A 16,778-nucleotide genomic window follows, 5' to 3' on the forward strand; every position below is an offset into this window, starting at 1 on the left:
ACTTAAGTACATATAGTACACCTTCACTTCATCAGCTTACGAGCCCCGGGTTGACAATAAATACTAGCAATTTAGATAACACTAAATTGACTAAACAGACTGATCTCCTTTTCTAACTATATATAGAGATGTGTGAGATGTTTAGCCGACAGGTATTGGGCAAATCTCTGCATCTCTTCAAGAATGTGAGGTCAGTCTTCTTTTTCGTTAAGAGCAATCTGTGTCGTTCAAATCTGTGAACTTCTTTCGTTATCTCCCTTCCGTATTGGGTGAGTATTTTGTCTTTGAGGATTCTGCGAGTTTCATGATTGTGTAGCATATCTTCCAAATACATTGCATTAGGTTTATTTATAATCGACGTTTCGAACCATCAACGGTGGTTCATCTTCAGGATGTGAAAATTGTTGAAAGATTGATCTCCCTTTTTAACTATATATAGAGATGTGTGAGATGTTTAGCCAACAAGTATTGGGTGAATCTCTACATCTCTTCAAGAATGTGAGGTCGGTCTTCTTTTTCGTTAAGAGCAATCTGTGTCATTCAAATCTGCGAACTTCTTTCAATATCTCCCTTCCGTATTGGGTGAGTATTTTGTCTTTGAGGTTTCTGCAAGTTTCATGATTGTGTAGCATATCTTCTGGATACATCGCATTAGGTTTATTTATAATCGACATTTCGAACCATCAACGGTGGTTCATCTTCAGGATGTGAAAATTGTTGAAAGACTGATCTCCTTTTTTAACTATATATAGAGATGTGTGAGATGTTTAGCGATAGGTATTGGGTGAATCTCTGCATCTCTTCAAGAATGTGAGGTCAGTCTTCTTTTTCATTAAGAGCAATCTGTGTCATTCAAATCTGCGAACTTCTTTCAATATCTCCCTTTCGTATTGGGTGAGTATTTTGTCTTTGAGGTTTCTGCGAGTTTCAAGATGATTGGATCCAATGAATGGGTACTCCTTTCAGGAGTATACGGAACTCACATCTCAGGGGAAAGAAAGGATTTCTCCAAAATCTAGTTTAAATGAGAAGCTTACACCCAGATGAACTATGGATGGTGGGCGGGGACTTCAATATGATCACCTCTCTGGCAGAAAAAGAGGGGGTATCAGGAGAATGGATACAGACATGGAACTTTTCGGAGATACTATAGTAGAGCAAAGACTAGTCGAAATCCAAACAATTAATGGGATTCATACCTGGAACAATAGAAGAGGAGGAAGCCAACAGATTGCATCCAGATTAGATCGATTCTTGATATCATAACAATAATGAGTAGAGACATTTTCATTGAAGCCTCGATCCTCCCGAGGATGGGCTCAGACCATTGGCTGGTCAAGATGGAAGTGGACCTGAAAGCTAGCGCAAAGAATCACCCCTTCAGGTTTGAAGCTTTTTGGCTCAGAGATCCTAATCTCATCAAAAAAATCGAGGGATGTGGAAGAAAAGTGAACATAGGGGTAGGAACTGTATGTAGATGTTCCAACTAAAACTCATGGAAACCAAAAAATAAATAAATAAATGGAACAAAGAGGAATTTGGCCATATAATGCAGGACCAGCAGCAACTCAACAAAAAAATGAATGAAGTGCAACAAAAAATAATCTGGGAAGGGAGATCAGAAGAGACTGCAACAGAAGAGGGAAGGATAATAAACCAACTGGAGGAAAGGCGAAAGCAGGAGGAGATCTTATCGATACCGAAGTCGAGAGTTAACTGGTTAAGAGAAGGAGGTGGAACACCAGGTTCTTTCATAAGGCCATGATCCAACATAGGCAAAACAACAGAATATTTCCGCTCAAAAACAATGATGGAAATCACCACAAAAAACATTAAGAGATGGAAGGAATCCTAGTAAAACACTTCAGGGATCTCCTAACAGAACCCCAAGAGGAAAGAAAGGAAGAAATGAAAAAAATCTCCCAACACATTCCCCAGATGGTCACCCAAGTACAGATCCTAGCCTTGATGCAAGCGGCAACAATGGAGGAAATGGAAGAAATAGTCAAGGGAATGAAAAAGAATAAGGTCCTAGGCCCAGATGAATTCACAACGGAATTCTTCCAAGCCACTTGGTTGTTCATGGGAGCAGACATCCTGGAGGTCGTGGAGGAATCAAGACGAAACCAAAAGGTATACCTAGGTCTAAACTCCACTTTTCTTACTCTCATACCCAAAACTTCCAAAGCAGAGGATTTTTAGGGATTTAGACCTATTTCCCTGTGCAATGTCTGTTTGGTCAATTTAGTGTGTCCTAAATTGCTATATAAATTGTCAATCCGGGAGTCGTAAACTGCTGAAGTGAAGTGCACTATATATGCAAGATAACCGATTTCTTACTTCTTTGTCGTTTTTTATTTTTGGTTTGTTTTTGGGTTTATCTTTTGTTGATTCCCTAATGTGAGATGGCAAAATTAAAAGTCAAGTATGGATATAAGTGTTCAAGGCAATGGTGACCTCTACAATGATTTCCAAACTTCAAAGTTCTCAAAAAGGTTTTAAAACTTGCAATGATGAAATCAATTCCTAAGAGAAAATAAAAATGTACCAAACAGTGAGCTAGTGACTATGAAACCCAGTATCCTTGTTGTTGTATAAAAAGAAAACTGAACTCAAAGCAATTCAAAAACTATAAACAAAGTAAACTAAATCATATTACATCAACTCATATTCTGACCCCTCACCATTCGACTCGCTCTGGCTATAGGAGGTAATCATAAACAAATTGAGTAATCTGATATCTAAATTGCATAAAAGTAAATGAGCAAAACAAAACTAAAAGAAATAACAATGCTGGAATTAGAATTAAGAAAATAAATCAGCAGGAGGACAAGATAATTTCATGTCATTAGTCATTAAAAAGCTATGTGCAATTGCCCGGGCTGTCTATAAGAACCTGAAAGAAAAACACTGATCAGTTAACAGTCATTAGAAAGCATAAAAGAAACTATGGACAGCAACTAACATGAATACCATAAACAGTGTAATATATACAAGTAAACGATCATGGCATTAGTAACATAAAGGAAGAAAGCATGAAACTATACAATAATTACAGAACCTTGGTGTACAGGGGCCCTCTGCAACCTCGGCCAATCAGCAATCAGTCACAAATTGAACTTAAGAACACTGTCTTCTCATGTATTAAAATGCAGTCATAATATAAAGATAGAGTCACGGCACAGTGGGCTCGTAAAACAATCAAAATTACATACAAAAAGCTAGCTAATATGCGTATGATAACACGTTATTTATAACTAAGGATGATACAACTACTTCCTAAATTCTGCGCTGCTAAATAGACACATGAATAACCACGTCCGGAAATCTAGCAATATGGTAGCCGTGAAAATTAAATCCAAGGAGTGGTGGCTGTTAGATTTGGTTCACGGAGCAGTCCACAGGTGTTAGCACACCTCCTGAGATTGAGGAATTTGCCACGCAAGTCTTCACGTGGTGAAAAACAGAGTTCTGCCACCGCAAAACTCTTAGGTTGACCACCGCTTTGACTGTCCTTGACCATGGCCTTTTGTGAGTGATTCGGCTGAACCAAGGGGACACGTTCCATGTCCACATCATTTGCAGCTTGCCCATGTGGCCGGATTCTCCAGTAGACACCTGTAACATAGACTTCAACAAAAAGGCTGCGGAAAGTTGAGCTGGCTGCGGAAAGTGACAAGATTCCGCAGCTGACTGAGCAAAAATCTAGATCAAACAGCAGTCACAAGACATAGTTAGGAAACCATTTTATATGCTCTTTTAAAACTAATATACAATGATTTGACAGCTTGGTGGTTCAGGTAACTGGAAAAAAAGGCTAAAAAGGTGTATAGGGAAGATGCAAGTTTGGGACTCAACAACGCCATCTATAAAATAATAGCCACTCTGATAGCTAAAAGATTAAAACTTCTCCTCCCAAACATTATATCCCCAAAACAAATAGGCTTTGTAGAAGGCAGACAAATATTAGATGGATTGGTCACTTCCCAAGATGTGGTGCACTCCCTTAAGGTTAAGAAAGCAGCAGAAATGATGGTAAAGTTGGATCTCTCCAAGGCCTATGATAGATTAAGTTGGTAATACCTAGGGACCATTCTCAGGGCATATGGCTTTAGTCCTAGGTGGATAGAATGGATAAGTGCGATGATATCCACCCCTATCTTTTCTATCCTTCTAAATGGAACACCAACCAGTACCTTTAACTCCACTCGAGGGCTGAGACAAGGGGACCCCTTGTCTCCGTTCCTATTTATTATTGCAGCAGAAGGTCTGGGGAGATACATTAAGAAGGAAGCACAGGTGTGAAGAATCAAAGGCCTCAGGGTATGATGGAACGACCTAGCACTCACCCACCAACAATTTGTGGACAACATTATGCTCTTCTGCCAAGCCTCTCTCAGAGAAGCACGAAGAATGAAAGAAATTTTGGATATCTTCATGCAGACATCTGGTACCCAGATCAACAAGGAAAAATATTGTACCTATTTTTTCAACACCCTAGGGAATGTAAAATCTTACTTGTCCAAGATCATGGGATTTAGTACAGGTAACCTCCCCACGAAGTACCTGGGGATGCCACTGGTGGAAAACCCCCTCAAAATGGTAGGGTGGCAGCAAACTATCCAAAATATCCAAGGAAGATTGGGAAATTGGGCCTTTAGATCCCTAAACCTTGCAGGTAGGATAGTTTTAGTAAAATCAATGTTATAGTCAATTCCAATCTACCAATTGTCTGGCATGGCAGCCCCCAAGGGAGTATGCACCAAAATGGTAGACATATTCAAAAAATTCTTATGGGGAGGGGCACAATAGAAGAAAAAATGGGCTCTGATGTCATGGCAGGGATTGAAAAGGAAAAAGGTGGAGGGAGGACTTAGCCTACGAGACCCCTATACCCTACACCAAATCATGGGGGAAAAAATTTGGTGGTGATGGATGGGAGGAGGAGGAGACATATGGAAACAAATCTGGACAAGAAAGTATAACATGCCAGAAAGAACGGAGGAAATCCTTTGGTATAAAGACCCCCCACAAAGGCTTATCTATATGGAACCTAACACGACAAAATAGAGAGATCATTGCACAACATGCCTTCTGGGAAATTCGAAATGGAAGGACAACGAAATTCTGGGAGGAGGCATGGCAACAAAGAGGAAAATTGATAGATAGGCAGGATCTTCAAGACATTCAGAGATACACCATCGATAGGAATATGCACTTGGTAGAACAATTCTGGAAGGAAGGGCAAGGGAATGGAAACTGGAGAAACTGGAAAAGGATAGAAGACTGGGGTCAGGGTATAGCAACAGAGCAAAGGGAAGAGTATGATAAAGAAATGAGTACAAGGAAAATAACCATCAGAATGGGACCAGACATTCTGAGATGGGGGCACTCACCAAAAGGAACATTCACTATCAAAGAAGCATACGAGCTAAAAGAAGATCAAGAACAAGATGGACAAGCACTGCTTTGGAAAAAAATTTGGAAAGGAGGATGGTGGCCGAAGGTAGCCCATTTTCTATGGCTTGTAAGCAAAGGCAGAATACTGACTTGGGATCAGTTACAGAAAAAAGGTATGCAAGGCCCATCCTTCTGCTCGATGTGCCGACAAAACAAAGAAGACATGGAACACATGATGAACTCATGCCTGTTCGCAACTCAGCAATGGGGAAAAATACAAGGTGTATTTGGAAGGCTGTATAGAAATCACCAAAGCATAAAATAAACAATCCTAATATGGGGTAACAACAACTTCTCAAGCCCTGTCCTGAACCGGGCATGGGGACTAGCCTTGGGGTTCAACCTATGGACGGTATGGAAAGAATGAAATTGCAGATTTTTCAAAAACAAAATTTCAATACAAGAGCAGGTATGGGAAGGACTAGTAAATAATATTAGAGGAACGATCCTTGCAGAACAATATTAGAGCCCTGAAGACTCACAAGTTCCTCCCCATGAAGCAAGAATATTATGATGCCTCAATTTATCAAAAGAAATGGTCGCCCCGAATGCATGGAAAGAGAGGAAGAACAATATTGAGTCCCCGAAGCAGTTCACCCTCCCAAGAGAAGGATTCATCAAACTAAATTTCGACGGGGCCTCAAAGGGGAACCCCAGAATAACAAGATTGAGTGGCATATTTAGAGATAACCAAGCGGACACACGACTGATATATGCAGAACCATGTGGAATTGCAAGCAACAATGAAGCCGAATTTGCAGCAGTTGGGCATGGCCTCAGAATAGTTGTAAGACTGGGATACAAACAAGTGGAAGTGGAAGGAGATTCCAGCTTGGTCATCAATACCTTGAGGAAACTTAACAGTGGAACGCCTTGGGACAAATTGAGCAAAAGCTGGAGGACAACCCGTCTCATCTAGGAGATAGGAGAACTCACTCAGAAGTTTGACTACTTAGTAATTAAACATGTAAGAAGGGAGGGGAACAAAGCAACAGATTTCTTGGCTAACTAGGGTTGCAATCAACAACATGGATCAATGGAAATATTATGGCCTATATAGCCCAGGGATGAATGACTAAAACCACTGGAAGAAATCTTACAGCAAGATATCCAACATGCATAGGAAAAAATGAATACTAACAAAAATACCCCCGATCGGGGTGAGTGCCCGGGAATGTAGGACAGATTTTGTTGCTAGGGTAATTGAATGTTGGGTACAACCCATTGCAGCCCACACGCTCATGGCGATGGGTGTGGTGGCCTCCCGCATGATAATGTACAGAGGGGCATGGAGAAGTGGCAGCTAGTGCCAGGGTAGTGACGGAGGTGGGAAGGACAGGACAGGAGGATGGATGGGACAGAGAGGGAAGGAAGGGGATTATGAAGGTGTGAAGGGTGACGGGGAGAGCATAACTGCGGAGGAGAGACGAAGAACCGATGAGGATTATCAACCCAGTGACCTGCAACGACACCTTCAAAGCAGCACCAAGTATGTTATCTGGCTCTACTCGTCTTTTGCAATGTTGTCTGTGAGTTTCTATGGAGGGGGAATGAGGGATAGGACCAGAGAGGGGTGTCGGGAAATAGGTGGGAGAGACCTGGGCATGCTGGGAGGGAAGGGGACTGGGACTGAACCTGTAAGGGGACGGGACCATGAGGAATCACCTGCAATTAAGCTGGCCTGCCCGATAACCAGTGAGGAAGGGGAGCAGGTAGATAAGCAGATGCGAGGGAGGGTAATTGGGAGTGGCAGAGAGGAGCGGATGGTTGTAGTGGCTATCTGGTTCGAGGGGAGGGCAGACAGTGCCGAAAGCTTCACTTGAACTGGGCACTAGGACACTACCCTCGGGCGCAGAGCAGAGAGAGGCAAACACCAAAAAGGCAAAGAGGCTATTGCTTGGCAGGGGAGAGGTGCTTGTAATCCTGGCAGAGGAGAGGCATTGCAGCCGTGGGCAGAGGGTCACCGGGGCAGAGATGAGTGTGGCAGGAAAGGCGAGGAGAGGGGAAGTGGCAGCATTGAGGAAAGTCCGGAACTTAATGTCTGTGCTCTAATTCGAAATGCATGTGAACAGGTTCACACAATAGGAGATATGGCAAGACCAGCCTGTGGAAGAGGACGAGGTAGAAGGGGAAGGGAGCTGCCTCGTGCAGCTGACCTGGGCACCTCGGAGCCCAGACATGGAAGGAAGCTAGTAGAAAGGCTTATCAATGAAGCGGCCACAACGTATAGGGTAGGGACGGATGCAGGTATCAGGAAGATCTTAGAAGATTGGGAGGCATAGATAAAAGAGGAGGCAGATTCAAAAGAGGAAATGGAGGCCTGGCGTGAGGTAATCTTGGACCCAGGGAACACAAGGGGGAGACTCACACAATTCAAGCAGACTCTATACTTGTATTGGCTCATGAAGAGCCTCATGGGGAAGGCAATGGAGCAGCTATCAATGGGGATGGCACTGACCCTCCAAGACATGCCAAACTACAAGAAAGACCTGCAGGCCATCCAGTTCCAGTTGTGCAAGCAGGACATTCACCTAGATCGTATTCAAAGGCATATCCCTTGTATTATCGAGCTAGAAGAAGCACCAGGAGACTTAGCTGAAGACCCAGCCTTGGTTGACTCAGCCTCAGAGGATCAAAAGGAATAGTCAGGTTCCTAAATGTTTTTTTGGTTTTTAGCAGATAACATTTACTTTTATTAATGTATGCTTATGATAGATAGAAACTCAGACTCTTATCATGATATAGATGTATATATAGCTTGGGTAGATCACCTTAAACTATATTACTTTTGGATGGCATATAATGAGGATAGGTGGCCAACAGACTTGGTTTCCCATTGGGCAAGTTGAGGCCACCTATCTCATCTATGTGGTGTAAAATTGTCTTTTATAAATAGAAAACAGAAGGTCCTACCAAGCTATATATATATATATATAATAATTTAATATAAAGTTATATATTATTTAATTTTTATGAATTTTTTAAATCTTGGCAATGTGAGATGTATTATGAGATTAATCTTTTGATGCTTATTTGTCTTTACCAACCATTTAATTTATGTCATTGTGCTAGTATGTGTACGCATAGACACATAACACATTAAGACATAGATGATAGTAGATTTCATTAAAAATGAAATATACTTGCAATATGCAAAACATATTTGGAATGTGTAAAATGACATCTATAAAAAATTGAAATTCAATGAAAAAAGTAATTTAATTATCATATTTAAGTAAATATTGTGAAATAATAAGAGATGCTATTTGAGATATATAGAAAATAATTTCATTTAGTTTTAATTTTTTAATCTATTAAGTTTAATAGAGTGAACTTAAAAAATCATTATTGGGAAACTCAAAATGTAAAGTAAGTGTGAATACAAGGTTTTATGTTCAAATGTTGCTCGGAAAGCTCATTTGGCAAGTCAACGAAAATGTAAAGTAAATGTGAATACAAGGTTCCATGCTCAAATGTTGCTTGGAAAGCTCACTTGACAAACCCATGAAAATGTAGAGTAAATATGAATACAAGATCTTATGTTCAAATGTTGCTTGGAACCTTGATAGGAAAGATAACACTCCATTCCACAACCATTTGAACTAAACTCAATTAATGTCATCCTTTTATTTTACAAAAAACAACTCTCATATTGTTAAATATTTTTTTTATATATATATATATATTATTTTTTATTTTTTTTTTCCAAAGGTGGCAAAACCTATCAAACTCAGGTGTCAAACCAACAGTGAGGACAACCATCTCTGGCTGCTATCCGCGAATGTCGATTTGACTCATCACCGTTATCAAGGAAAACCACACCACCTGTAATAACCCGCTGGTGGTCCGTAAGGGAGCAGGCTTTCACTCCTGCCAGATGCCTCTGGGTCTTGGGCCGTTAACCTGTTTCCTTACGTCCGAGGAAGACGAGCTCTTAGCCAAGCAGAAACAGTTTTACGGCATACTCCAGGCCGACTCATATTGTTAAATATTATCCCAAAAAGACATTATATTAAATAATACATATATATTTAAATATCTCAAAAAAAAACTTGCATTATTAAATGGTTTATTTAAAATGTATAATATTTTAGGTTAATGACCTAGATTTATAACTTTAACTATGTATGGAATATTTAATCTGACAATAAGTATGTATTTTCCCTTTAATTAATAAAAATATAAAATATATATTTTAATAAAATAATATTTAATTAATAAAAATGTAAAATATACAATCAATTAATAAAATAATATATAATGAAGATCCATATAAGAGAATTATTTTTAATAGATAAGATCATTTTCATATCTAAGATGTGGCGATGTTCATCACATTCATGTTATATATGAAAAATGATTTAGATTTGTTATAGAAGATTGTTATCAACAAGCTACATCGTCCTATCATCACAAAAATAATTATTTTAATGAAAACATAATAAGCAAAATCCAAGCTACCCATTATAACGTTGTGAAAATAATTATTTTGATGGAACAATAATAATATCAAACATTTATAATTTCAAAATAATAATTTTTGCTATTACATTAAAGTTTATTAAGACATTAAAGACAAACAGATTGAAATTCCCAAAAGAGAATGAGTACTTTAGAGATCACTCACAGGTTAGGAATCATCACTTTTGTTCACTCTCCTTTCCAATGCACCTATTCAAAAATATATTAAATTTATATGAAAACATACATTTAAAAAATTAGATACAGTTAAATTCAAATTAATTAAAAATTGTTACTTTATTCACACATAAGACATTTATTCTCAAAAAATATATTCCATTAATAACCACTTAACCTAACCTATTTTATGACCTTTCATGATTCTTGCCTAAAGATCAAATAAAGATGCTAAAGCAAGTGATTGTTAAAATCTATAAACCATGTAATTAAAAATCATCTATTCAAAAAAGTTTTTATTATCAATAAACAAATTGTTCTACTCCACAATGTTTTAAAGGTATTTGTTGAGAAAATGTTTTATTGATGTTTATTTTCAATTGCTACCTTACCTATATGTACAAGTTACCATATAGAAAGGATGAAATTATCCTTGTAACAATATATTTTTCCATCGGCCTTGGACAATCAAATTAATACCTCAACACTAATTTAAAAGATGTTATATCTTAATTGAAAAAACTTACGAAGTACTATTTAGGGACATCCTTTATTTCAATCTTTTTTCCACATTGTTATTTAAATACACCTCCCTCAAGCCTAGTGGTGATCAAAATTAGGTAATTGACATTACAAGAAATACATCAAGTATAAAATAGTGGTGATAAAAATTAGGTAGTTGAACAATACATAAAGTATGTACTCGGGAGATTGATGAAATCGGGAAAAAATGTATTATTGGAAAAGTAATTTTTTGAAATATTTATAAATATCTATCAATTGAGTTGACTATTTTTTTTTAATATAAAGACTTTATATATCATTCTAAAAAATTGAAGATTGTGACTATGGTTTAGAGAAGGTCATAAAAACTTTAATTATCTAAATTTATAGATAACAAATGTCACTATCCATATGGACAAAAAACAATCAAGTTTAAGATAAAACCCATGATTGTAAGTGAGTTTTCATTGTCCAAATTTTACCACCAGAGAACAAAATACCATCATAAGTTTGGAAATACATAACAACCCTTACCCATACAAAACCACTGTAATACAAAGATATGAAAATTAATACCAAAGCCCCATAAGACAACCACATACAAGCTTCCAAATCCATGTCAACACAAAGGAGAGCATCAATAGGTAAAGAGCCAAAATCATAGACGTTTGTCAATCCATTGCCATTGTATACCAGAAGAACAAGAACTATCCTGGTGCACCATTACGTCTGAGAAAAAAAAGTTGTAACACCCCAACGACCTCCCAAAACCATAGAGCCAAGTAATATTCCATCATGCATGAGAGGATGACACCAAAGCAAAACTCCAACAACCACCTAGGACCATAGATCCGAATACCAGTCCACCTCGTCAAAGAGAAAAGACACCAAAAAAAACATCCTAAAGGGTCACCTAAAACATGCCCGATGTAACAAGCATCAAAACCAACTCTTCAAAGTGTCTTCCATAAGCTAGAGAACCAAGTGACATTGTCAAAAAGAGTTGAAACCACTATATTAGAGAACCAAGTGACAATTTCAAAAAGACATGAAACCATTATATTAATCATGGTCTAAAGATTCAAATTAAAGCAGGAAGATGAACACTGTCATCAATTGGAGGGTCAGTAGGATCTCCTGAAGCAGAATCACAAACAAAAAAGCCCTCCACCTTTACCAGATGGGAATCAACATTATCTAGAAAAAATCTCATATTACGAAGCATTTGTTTAATATCTTCCAAGAAAGAAAACACATTGTAATTTTCAACCCGTTTATCTTTGTAAATGAGATGCAACAGAGTCATCATCTACTGATTGAGGGCCAAAGAACTTAGGAACTGCAACCTCCTTCTCTAGAATCTACCAAGAGCTGGTAACTATTTTACATCCTCACCCACTAACTCGGAGTAAGAAAAATAAGGATGGTCCCCTGCTTCCTTATTGTCCAGGACGAATATCTCCCTACTCACTTCCAAGGGGACAACATCAAAAAAAGAGGCCACAATATCATAAGCAAAAGGGAGAACCCTTTTGTGCCCAATGTTGTTGCCACCTCCCCTTCGAATTCTCATCCTTTTTCTTGGAGACATGAAAACTACAACAAATAGACGCATAGGTCAATGACTAAATCGACTAATGAATTTGGATAAAGAATGAAGCGAGAACCCTTACAGACCAGACATGAATACAAGAAGGTCGTCACCCAAAGACCAAACAAGAGGACCAAAACCCAAGAGATTATCCATCTAAACACAATTTAGACTCATAACCCAATATGAAAACCATGCGACCTTCTTACCACTCAAAATGAATTGGGAACAACTGTAATATAATTTGGACCCCAAAATTGACGAAATTTCCAGAGAAAACCACACATTATGAACTACAAGCAATAGGCCCTCTATCAATTGACTCAAGAGCTTACCAATAAAATTAACACTAAAATCTTCATATTCTAATAGAAAAATGCCCAAAAACACAAAAAGATCCCAAATTACCCAATTAACTTGACCTAGTGCGCATATAATTCCAAAAAGCCACATAAAACAATACAAACATGGAATTTCCCAAAAATCTATGAAATTAACCAGAAACTTAGAGCAAACCACTATAAAATAGAGAAAGAAAACCATTGTTTCTAGCATGAGTTTGTACAAATCAAAAGACAACTCACCAAACTCCAATGACACTCATTGTATACCAGAAAGGGTAGCAACGAATTGAGCAGTGACCACCACCATCAAAGATGCGAAAAATCATTCGTAAATTGCTTAAGAACACTTTAATCCACACCATTTACGACAAGGAACATCAACTAGAGAACCCACTGAACATAAAATTCATAAACCCTACTCTCAAATGTTGGAATACACACACTACACCAAAGAAACCATCCCCATACTTTAATTATGTGACCATAAATGGAGGATGAGGAAGTATCCTCACCTCCTTGCTCGAACAAACTAAAATAATGTCCTCCCATCTTTGTAACCCTACAAATTATTACACCTTATGGCACACAAGCTGAGGTATCGACATTGAATACCTTTTCCCGCTCGCCCCTAGGTATGAACAAAGTGTTCATTTGGTGATCCCTCTAATGCGTCCAATGAAACCATAATATCACCCCAAACATGGATTGAATGATCCATATCTAAAAAACCTTGGAGACATGTAAGATCCCCATCCACGTTGATAAGAGGCCATTTCTCATCTAGGTCCAAATCCTTACGATGAAAACCCAAATTAGCCAAAAATTATGCTACTATATTACCTATTTTCCTAGTATGCTAGACAACAACATATTCTAATTTATCAAGAAACCCATTTATATTTTCTACAATCCCCTCCAACCTCCAAATTTTCACAATCTTCCTTGGTGGTTGCCCATTTAAAAAAAATTGAACACATCGAATGGCAATCACTAAATCCCCCTCAATCTGTAATAATTGAGACCCTTCCGTAATGGAAATTTGAATACCTTTCTCTAATGCAATGAACTCTGCCATATTGTTGCTCACTACCCCACAAATCTGAGCGAAGACCCTTATAGATGCAGGAAAGTGTTCCAAGATGCAGGAAAGTGTTCCCTCCGTGGACAGAGGCAACCCCTCCAGCCCTAGAGTGGGTCTAGTCACAAACAAGGACAGATCAACAATAGCTTTCCTTAAACAGTCATAGTTGGAGGCCTACCTCAACCGGTGGTCGATGGAGTTCCGTTGCACTGCTCCAACGTCCGCTTCTTTCTCCTTAATGAGTAATCAACCTGAAACAATGCAAAGGAAATACAACAAAGCACGTAACTGGAAAACAACAATGATCTATTTACTCACAAAGTTAAGAAGTCATGAGCTATCAAGTAAATTACATACAAGACATAGGAAAACATCATTGATTGTATTAAAATGAAATAAGAGCAAGCTTACAACCAAAGTCTTGATGTCACAAGCCTTCTCAGAGGAATCCAGCCAGCATGTTCTTCAAGCATTCACTCTTGGAAGATGGATCTCCCAACATACAAGATTTTCTCTCTCACTCATAAGTTTTACACAAAGTTAAGGGCACTTCACAACCTTCCACAAACTATCAAGGATCCCACACTTGTCACACTCACACCAGCTACACTAACAACACTGCTCAATCCAAGAATTTACAAACTAGCCAACTATCCAACTATCCAAACTAGCAGTGCATAGCAATGGTGAAAGTTTAAATAGAAGAAGGAGTCTCCATGAAAGGTTGAAGAGTGAGCTTATCTCCAAGGAAGGTAGCACAATTGACGGAACTTCCATACCAGAGAAGGAAGGGCAACACAACCTATGCCAACAACCAGGTCTGGAGACATCCAGAAGGCTAACTGTTGGAACGAATTCGCCCAATCTGGATCATCGCAGGTGAATAACTGAGCTTTAGCACTGACATCGCTAGTGAGCAATGTAGCTAGTCAGATCATCGCTAAAGATAATAAGTAACCTCACACTGGAGCATGAAATCGGACAATTGCGAGAATCAGATGTACTTCCGCACTGGCAGCGCAGCTGGACTGTTCATGAGCGCCCTTTAGCGTGTATATTAAGTCCACAGTCGCGATGAGGCAGATAACTTAGGAAAAGTGGGTCATTTGGCAATATCAAAGAGAATTTGTTCAATATGAGCATGTTTGTCTTGGACACATGACACAGTAGAAGGACTAGAGTGAAGGCAGTGACAAATTACTGTGTAACACTCCCATCTTTGTAACCCTACAAATTATTACACCTTATGGCACACAAGCTGAGGCATCGACATTGAATACCTTTTCCCACTCGCCCCTAGGTATGAACAAAGTGTTCATTTGGTGATCCCTCTAATGCGTCCAATGAAACCATAATATCACCCCAAACATGGATTGACTGATCCATATCTAAAAAACCTTGGAGAGATGTAAGATCCCCATCCACGTTGATAAGAGGCTATTTCTCATCTAGGTCCAAATCCTTACAATGAAAACCCAAATTAGCCAAAAAATATGCTACTATATTACCTATTTTCCTAGTATGCTAGACAACAACATATTCTAATATATCAAGAAACCCATTTATATTTTCTACAATCCCCTCCAACCTCCAAATTTTCACAATCTTCCTTGGTGGTTGCCCATTTAAAAAAATTTGAACACAACGAATGGCAATCATTGAATCCCCCTCAATCTCTAATAATTGAGACCCTTCCCTAATGGAAATTTGAATACCTTTCTCTAATGCCATGAACTTTGCCATATTGTTGCTCACTACCCCACAAATATGAGCGAAGACCCTTATAGAAGAAGATTGATAATCTCAAAGTAGCCCTCTGAATCCAACTACTTGAGGATTACCCTTTGATGCTCCATCAAAGTTCAATTTAATAAAATCTCTTGGAGGTGGGGAAAGACTCTTTTGAGGAGATGTTTGAATCCTGAAGTGGTTTCTCCTTGAGTGTGATTATCCACTGATCCAAATTCAATATCTGCATAATCTTAATCTCAATATTTTCAACCTTCCAATCTTCACTAGACCATGAGATGATAAGGAGAGATTCTCTAATATTCAACAAAACCAACTCTCGTAGCATTGTACAATTTCGTCTATTTTCTCTAAAACTCCTATTGTTCCTTTTTTCCCATAAGTTCTAAAAAATAAAACATTTCGTTAAAATCCAGGCCCTGTTCACTATAGGGTTCGAAAGCTTCGATAAATCCAATTTTTTATAAAAAAATCAGAGTTCTCTTGTTGGATAATACCACTTCCAAAAATTAAATTAAGAATAACCCAAACCTTTTTAGCCTACGAACATGAGAGAAATATATGATCTAGATTCTCCTCTTGCTAACAACAAAGAAAAAAAGGGATGGTCCTTCATAACCTTTCCTTCAAATACGATCCCAAGTTAGCAGTTGACGTCTTCCAGGAAACCAAAGGAAAAAAGTGACTTTTGGCCACTGGAATCCAAACCATAACTTACTCCAAATAGTGTCCTTAGCCATCCTCTCATGCCACACAATTACCTCATAAGATTCTTTCAAAGTAAATGAACCTAATTGTCTCATACCCCATCTCAGTATATCTTTATTTTGAGCAAAATTGAATCCTCCTCTCCCATAATACCCGTTGAAAAGCTTCCCAATGCAATTCTTGTGAGGAACATGACCGATCATCCTTATCTTTCCATTTTCTCCAAGCCTTAGGACCCATCTCCTGCTTCCAAAAATATCTAACTCTCATTGTTCCTAGATCAGTTGTGAAAGTTTTCAAAGAACAAAGATTCTCAATCTCATTTAAGAAAGGTAAATGTTCCCAAGATTCATCCCAAAAAAAGCAGAAGCCCCATCCTTGATCTCCCAAAAAACATGATTTCTCACAACTTCCTTATTTTCCTGCACCCACTTCCATAAGCTTGAGCCTGCTGAACTCAAATCATATCTAAGATGATCTTCTTGTGACAACAATGGTGAGTACTTCCTCAACTAGATCCTCTTCCATAACTCATTCCATCCTATCACCTATCTCCACCATAACTTCACCCCTAATGCCACACTAAGCATCTATGGATATCGAAGACCTAGCCCACTAGATAATTTAGGCTTCACCATTGTTTCCCAAGCCAATAGCGACTACCTCTTCGCCTTGTTAGAACCACGCCAGAGAAAATCACACC

Source organism: Pinus tabuliformis, chromosome 3_2, assembly GCF_031772625.1.
Source record: "Pinus tabuliformis cultivar Carrire ecotype Pingquan chromosome 3_2, CPIR1, whole genome shotgun sequence".
NCBI classification, from domain to species: Eukaryota; Viridiplantae; Streptophyta; class Pinopsida; order Pinales; family Pinaceae; genus Pinus; species Pinus tabuliformis.